Source organism: Vulpes vulpes, chromosome 5 (assembly GCF_048418805.1).
Source record: "Vulpes vulpes isolate BD-2025 chromosome 5, VulVul3, whole genome shotgun sequence".
NCBI lineage: Eukaryota > Metazoa > Chordata > Mammalia > Carnivora > Canidae > Vulpes > Vulpes vulpes.
The window spans coordinates 76,990,922-76,999,346 of NC_132784.1; the positions used below are offsets into that span (position 1 = coordinate 76,990,922).

Consider the following 8,425-nt stretch of genomic DNA (forward strand, 5'->3'; position numbering starts at 1 on the left):
GGGTATATGCCATGATTCAAAACTACCACACTTAGAATTAAGGAATAAAGTCAGTGAATATGTCTTATTAAATTTCACTTTGCGGATGGTTGGGAAGACTCCTAAAGCTAGAACTTACCTGTTCTCTGAGGTAAGGCGTCCAGTTTTCTGCTAAAGCAAATTTAAGAGTCTTCCCAGTTGTGTTTTAATATTCAATAGAGGAGTAAGCTGATATCTTCAGCATTTATGTTGGCAGCTATTTCTTATTGCTCCCCAAATAGCACATTTATGACATTCTCTAGGGAAAATGAAAACAAAGACAACCCATGGTTCTTTTCTGATTCCCAAACAACTTTACCTGGGAGATATTTAACTTGCAGAAATTTATTGCAGAATATCTGTGAGTTTAGAAATTCCCATTAGGATAATTTGACCTATGTTATGCTGAAATATTTTTTAATTTCAAAAAAAATTTTTAACTTCATCCCAAGTCCTAAAAGTGATTCTATCAAGTCAGATTTTTTTCCTATACATATATGGAAACTAAGATCAGATCAGATTCCATTTAATATGGGAATAGTTATAGGGGAACTATGATGATCTCAAAGAAAGGTCATAAAACGGGCACTTCAGAAAAAAATTAGAAAGAGGAGAAAACTGAGTTATAGATAAAAATAAAGCATTATTGTTGCCTCAATTTGCAGTTTGTGGTGATGCTGAATATTCCAACAGGTATCCCTTATTGTCTAGTAAAAACTTTTTACTAGTTATTTACCAAAGATACAAATGTAGTGATCCAAAGGGGCACTTGTACCCCAATGTTTATAGCAGCAATGTCCACAATAGCCAAACTGTGGAAAAAGCCCAGATGCCCATCAACAGATGAATGGATAAAGAAGATATATTATATATACACAATGGAATATTACTCAGCCATGAGAAAGGATGAACACTTACCATTTAACATCAACATGGTTGGAGGAACTGGAGAGTGGTAGGCTGAGTGAAATAAGTCAATCAGAGAAAGACAATTCAGTGCAATGGATTATAGGGAAGGAAGCGAAAACTGAATGAGAAGAAATCAGACAGAGAGAGACAAATCATGAGACTCAACTCTAGGGAACAAACTGAGTGTTGCTGGAGGGGAGGTGGGCAGGGAATGGGGTAATGGTGATGGGCATTCAGGAGGTCATGTGATGTAATGAGCACTGAATGTTATATGCAATTGATGAATTACTGAACTCTATATCTCACACTAATGATGTACTATATCTTGGCTAATTGAAAATTAATTTAAGAACTTCCATTTATTTTTATTATTTTTTAAAGATTTTATTTATTCACTTGAGAGAGAGAGAGAGCAAGCAAGCACAAGTGGTATGATAGGCAAATGGAGAGGGAGAAGCAGAGACCCTGCTGAGTAGGAAGCCTAATTCAGGACTTGATCTTAGGACCTTAATATTGTAGCCTGAGCTGAAGTCAGAAACAGCCCACTGAGCCACCCAGGCACCCCTAATAAAAAGTTTTTAATAAACTACCACAATCTGCTGTCCTTTCCTTCTCAAGGTCCGTGGCTATTGATTTTTCTGTCAAAAATTCATCCAAGCAATTCCTTTATACACCTCATCCCCGGAATGGAAGGTATTTCAAGTCTTTTTTGTGGTTTATTTTTTTAAGATTGTATGTTATTTATGTATGTATTTATTTATTTATGTATTTGTTTATTTATTTATTTATTTATTTGAGAGAGAGAGAGAGAGAACACAAGCAGGGGGATCGGCAGGCAGAGGAAGAAGCAAACTCCTCCCTGAGCAGGGAGCCTCACTCAGGGCTCAACCCCAGGACCCTGAGATCATTACCTGAGCTGAAGGCAGGCACTTAATATACTGAGCGACCTGGTGCCCCTTTGTGATTTATTTTGTCTTATAACTGATTTCTCAGTAACTGTATCTTCTCTGATGTAATTTTCCTCAGGAGCCATGGGCCATATTCCTCAAATTTATTTGCATATGAAATTTGGCAGTTCAACACATTTCAGTGCGTAATTCAATGGCATTAATTTCATTTACAGTGTTGTGCAATGATCCCTGCAGGTTATTTGCAAAACTTTTTCATCTCAAACAGAAATTATGTGCTCATCACCCTTCCTTCTGCCCCTAGTATCCTCTGATCTATTTGTCTCAATGAAATTGCCTCATCTAGGTATTTCATGTAACTGGAATCATGGAGTATTTGTCTTCTTGCAAATGGCTTATTTCACTTAGCATAGTTTCAATGTTTATCCATGTTGCAGCATGTGCCAGAACTTCATGCCTTTTAATGGAAGAATAGTAGTCCATTGTATGATTGTATGCATATAGCACATTTCATTATCCATTGTCCGTGGATGGACACTTGGATTGTCATCACCTTTTGGCTATTGTGAATAATGCTACCATGAACATTGATATAGAAACATCTCTTTGAGCCCCTGATTTTAATCATTTTAGGTATGTAACTATTAGTGCTATATGGCAATTTCACTTATAGCATTTTGAGAAACGACCAACCCTAGTATGGTGGCTGCACCAGTTACATTCCCACCAGCACTGTACAAGGGTTCCAGCCAAATTCTAGACATCTTGGACCACACCTGTTCTTTTTCTTGCTCCTCCTCTTTCTGCTTTTTCTTGCCTTTTTAGTGAGTATGAAATGGTTTATTATTGTGGTTTTAATCTGTACCCCTCTAGTGAATAATGATGGTGAACACCATTTCATGTACTTATTTTCCATTTACAGATCTTCTCTGGAGAAATGTCTATTCAAGACCTTTACCTATTTTTTTTTTATTGGATTGTTTGTCTTTTGTTGTGTTATAGGAGTTCTTTTCATCTTCCGAATATTGATCATCAATCATAAATAATTCATAAATGTTTTCACCAATTCTTTAGACTGTCTTTTTATTTTCTTGACACTATCTTTTAACACACAACAGTTTTTAATTTTGATGGAGCCCAATTTATCTATTTTTTTCTTTTCTGCTGCTGTGCCTTTATTTTTTTTTCTAAAATCCATTGTCAAATCCAAGATCATGAAAATTTACCCTCCTCACGTTTTCCTCTAAGATTTTCAGTTTTAGTATTTGTATTTGGGTCATTAATTCATTTTGTGTTCATTACTGTATATGGTGTGATGCAAGGATCCAAAGTCATTCTTTTACCTAATGGAAATGCAATTTTCCCAACATCGTCTATTGTTGAAGGGATAAGTCTTTTCTCATTGAATAGAAATGCTATCCTTGTTAAAAATTAATAGGTCATAGATTTATGGCATTATTTCTGGTCTCAAATTTCTACTCCGTTGGTCCATGTGTCTAACATGATGCCATATCATATAGTTTTGATTACTATAGCTTTGTAGTGTGTTTTGAATTTGAGGAGTGTGAGTCATCAAACTTTGTTTCTCTTTCAAGATCACTTTAGTTACTTGAGGCTCCTTGTAATTTTACATGTAATTAAGAATCAGGTTGTGAATTTCTGTTTAAAAAAGAAACTATTGGATTTTTTATAGTGATTGCACTATGTCAGTAGATCATCTTGGATAGTTTTACCATCTTAGTAGCATCAAATCTTCCAGTTCTTCAAAAGTGGCTATATTTTTCATTTATTAAAATATTCCTTAATTTCTTCTAGCAATGTTTTACAGTTTTCAACATATAAGTCACCTTCTTTTTTTTAAAGATTTTATTTATTTATTAGAGACAGAGAGAGAGAGAGAGAGAGAGGCAGAGACACAGGCAGAGGGAGAAGCAGGCTCCATTCAGGGACCACGACGTGGGAATCCATCCGGGGTCTCCAGGATCAGGGCCTGGGCCAAAAGGTGGTGCTAAACCGCTGAGCAACCGGGGCTGCCCTCACCTTGCTGTTTAAATTTATCCCAATACTTTTTTTTTCTTTTGATGCTATTGTAAATGTAAATACTCTCATCTTTTTTTTTTCTTTCAATTATTCTCTGCTGGTGTAGGAAAACACAACTGATTTTTGTGTTTTGGCCCAACCTCCCTACTTTCTTTCTTTCTTTCTTTCTTTCTTTCTTTCTTTCTTTCTTTCTTTCTTTCTTTTTCTTTCTTTCTTTTCCTTTTCTTAAATGAGAGAGAAAATGTGTATGAAAGTGAGGAGGATGGGCAGAGGGAGCAGGATTTAATGCATGAAATCTATTGATTATGATGATGTATCTATCCAGAATAGATTTCTAAATAAACCTGGATGGAAAAACACAATCTGACCATGCTCAATGAATTCATTCTCATGGGAATCACACATCGTCCTGAGCTGCAGGCTCCATTATTTGGGCTCTTCTTTATCATCTATTTCATCTTGTGGTGGGCAACCTGGGCATGATCATCCTCACCAAAGTGGATGCCAGACTACAAACACCCATGTACTTCTTCCTCAAACACCTGGCTTTTACTGACCTTGGTTATTCAACAACCGTGGGACCCAAAATGTTAGTAAATTTTATTGTGGATCAAAATACAATCTCCTATTATTTTTGTGCTATGCAATTAGCTTTCTTTCTTGTGTTTATCATCAGTGAACTTTTCATTCTGTCAGCTATGTCCTACAACCACTACGTGGCCATCTGCAACCCTCTGCTCTACCCCGTCATCATGTCACAGAGGGTGTGTCAGGTGCTGGTGGCAATCCCTTATCTCTACAGCACATTTGTGTCTCTTCTAGTCACCATAAAGATTTTTAGTTCATTCTTCTGTGGCTACAATGTTGTCAATCATTTCTACTGTGACTGTCTCCCCTTGTTATCTTTGCTCTGCTCAAATTCACATGAAACTGAAATGATTATTCTTATCTTAGCTGGTTTTGATTTGATTTCATCCCTTCTGGTAGTTCTTGTGTCTTACCTACTGATCCTAGTAGCCATCATCAGGATGAACTCAGCTGAGGGTAGGCTCAAGGCTTTTTCCACCTGTGGGTCCCACCTGACAGTGGCCACAGTGTTCTATGGGACTTTGATATTTATGTATGTGCAACCTGAGTCCAGTCATTCCTTTGACACTGATAAAGTGGCGTCCATATTTTACACCCTCGTTATCCCCATGCTGAATCCCCTGATCTATAGCTTGAGGAACAAAGATGTAAAATATTCAGTGCAAACAATGTGGAAAAAACTATGCAATAATTTTTCTTAAAGTTGACATGCAATATGATCCCCCAAAATTAGGTTATGGGCTTCAAAATGTGTTCTGTATGTCTCTAGAAGGAATAATAGCAAACACAAGTGAGTTCAATGTACACTTAGAGGTTATCTAAGTGCCAGTCACACTTCTATGTGCTGTAAATACATTAGTATACAAAACAGGAAAAATATTTTCTTTTTTTTTTGAGGGGAGGAGATATATTTTAAAAATAATAATAATTAGGTGCAATTTATAGGACAGTAGAATTGGTTAAGACACCATAAACCATAAGAGTAAGTAGGAGAGTCTTACTACTAAGACTCTTACTAAGGGGCATGAAGAAGAATAGAAGGCACTAAAGGGGAGTTCAAATGATTCTTATGTTATTCTCAATTAATAGATTAAATCTCCCAGTGTCTGTTTGTGTATTTGTGCATGTGTGTAAGTATTTCTGTAAGCTCATTTTTCACTTTTAGCCTTTGTACTCTTCTTATTGGAATATGTTGAAATCAAACTGACTGTGATTTCAAGGATGCTCAGTGTAGCACTATGGTTGGAAATCATCTGTCATGTGAATTTGCTCAAATACTCTAGTAACCTGTGGGGGATCTCAGGGTCCGGCTCTTCTCATCAGTGAGTTGCTTCCATTTAGGAGCCCTAGAAAGCCTATTAACTCAACATATTTAGCAATTCAGTAACTTACAAGATTGGTGTAACATCTCTTTTGTCTTAATCAGTCCATTTCCCTATACCAGGGGAAATACAAATTAAGAGAGATTTTCTTGATTATAGTTAACAGTACTCCATTATATACTTTAAAGTTGCTAAGAGAGTAAATCTTGTATGTTCTCATCACAAAAAAAATGGTACTTATGAAACATGATGGAGACATTAGCTAATGCTAAAGTGTAATCATATTGCAGTACATAAGTGTATCAAATCAACACATTGTACACTTTATACTTGTTATGTGTCATTAATACCTCAATAAAGCTGGGAGGAAAAAAAGATAAATTTCTTGAGGTCTCCAAATGAAGCGTCCAATATTTTATTTTTGATTTTATGTTTTATTGGGGTCTTTATTTCTAACTGCTTGTTTTAGTCTAATTCGATGGGTACAATTTCTTATTTCTGAAAAATAAGAATACTCATTAAAATTAGTTTTCTAATTGGTTTTTTATCTTTGAAAAAGAGGTCTATCCTATGTTAAATTTGGTTGGTTGCCTTTTTTTGGGGGGGGGGCTTTCCTCAATATTGGTTCATATAAAGATGTAAAAGATTTCTATTAGGGTACATTATTTCACTGCATGGATTTGATAATCTTTGCTAAAAAGCAAAAGGAGGTAATCCCGTAATTTGAGCTATACTATATTTCTAGTAAAAGTTTAGTAAAATATGCTACAACTTATAGAATATTATGTTAAAGCTTCTGGAAAACTTCCTTCTAACTCTTCTAAATTTTGAATGTTTTGCTTATTTTTAGCATATTTTGTTATTATTTACATCACAGAGATACTGGGCTGTTTCTCTGCCACTATCATGGAATAAAATTTTCTGTATAGTCAGTAAAATTTGAATAAAACTTATTCATTGGAATAAAAAACCCATCATATGTGTATTTCTATGTAAGGATAATTCTTATTAAAGAGTTTATATCATTAATTTTTTAATTATTGAGAAGAAATATGTACTATGAACTTTGCAACTATAAATATAAGAAAATATTTGCTTTCTAGGAGCAAACACTAGTTCTTGGTGGCTGCTAAAGTTATGAAAATGTCTAAAATAATAATTTTGGTTATATACTTCCCCAAAATATCTTCAGTGAATAATTATGACTTTTGTAATAGGAGAAAATAAAACTCTCCAATATCTGGACTTGAAAAATATAAAATAACTCAACATAACTGACTATCCCATTTCTAAAATAAATCTTGTTAGGGTTCCCTGGTTGGCCCAGCGGTTCAGTGCCTGTCTTTGGCCCAGAGCATGATCCTGGAGTCCCAGGATCGAGTCCTGAATCAGGCTCCTGGCACGGAGTCTTGTTCTCTCTGTGTCTCTGCCTCTCTCTCTCTCTCTTTCTCTCTGTCTCTCTCTATCATTAGTAAATATTATGAATAAATAAATAGAATCTTTAAAATAAATAAATAAAATGAAATAAATCTTGTTAAAAAAATCTTGTTGTACCTTTCATAGTCCCTCAAATGATAAACCAGAAAGAGAATAAAATATATTGAGATTTGCAAATTGTGATAACGTATTTTATTTATTTTAAAAGTCAGTCTCTATTTCAATATTAAGTACAACAATAACTTATTTCAGAAAGTTCAATATATTTCCATAAAATGGAAAAGTTTTTAAAAATTAAAAATAGGTGCATAACTGAAATTTTTATGTGATATTATAAAGAATTTCCAAATTTCATATACTATGCAGTGATAGTTTAAAAAGATTAACAAAATTGAGAAACAAAAAGTACAAAATATTAGAGACATTAAAGGTATCTATAAACAATACATGTTTTAGGCTAGGATATTAGGAATGAATGCATTAAATATTTTTATGTATATGGATGCTAAGAAATACTGTATTAAAAAATCCCAGATGAAAAGGATCTCACTATGGCAATATATATATAAATAACTCTCACTAATCCAAAACTCCAGCCTAGGGGGTCTTGACTGAGGAATTCCACTAAGTTCCTGGGAAAATGAGTTATATACATTTTCTTCCAGAATATTGAATTAAATACTCAATTCAATTTAATTGAAGTCAATACTCAACACTTTTTGAGGGGCACTTCCCCCAATATCAAATGCAAAAGCATCATAAGTAAACAACAGAGCAATATCAGTCATGAGCCCTTACTCAAAAACTGTAATAAGAATTTAAAAAATGGAATCTAGCAGTATGTAAAAGCAATGATGCACCATATTAGGCTTGCCCCAGAAACATACAGATGATTTAACATTTAAAAATAAAATCACCATATTAAAAACTAAAATAAGGTGCACTTGGGTGGCTCAGTGGCAGAAAATGAAATTACGGTGTGCCTGGGTGGCTCTATTGGTTAAGTGCCTGCCTTCAGCTCAGATTTTCATCCCAGGGTCCTGGGATCAAGCCCCCTGCTCAATGCGGAGTCTGCTTCTCCCCCTCCCTCTATCCCTCCCCCTGCTATGTGTACTCTCTCTCTCTCAAATAAATAAATAAAATATTTTTTTTAAAAAAAGAAAGAAAGCTAAATTGCCATCTTAAAAAAGCCCTCCTTATCAG

General features: G+C 34.7%; 1 pseudogene; it reads left to right on the plus strand.

The window, feature by feature from the left end:
- The first annotated feature begins 4,223 nt into the window (after nucleotides 1-4,223).
- On the plus strand, nucleotides 4,224-5,164 carry LOC112930612 (olfactory receptor 8K3-like; annotated as a pseudogene).
- Nucleotides 5,165-8,425: the final 3,261 nt, after the last annotated feature.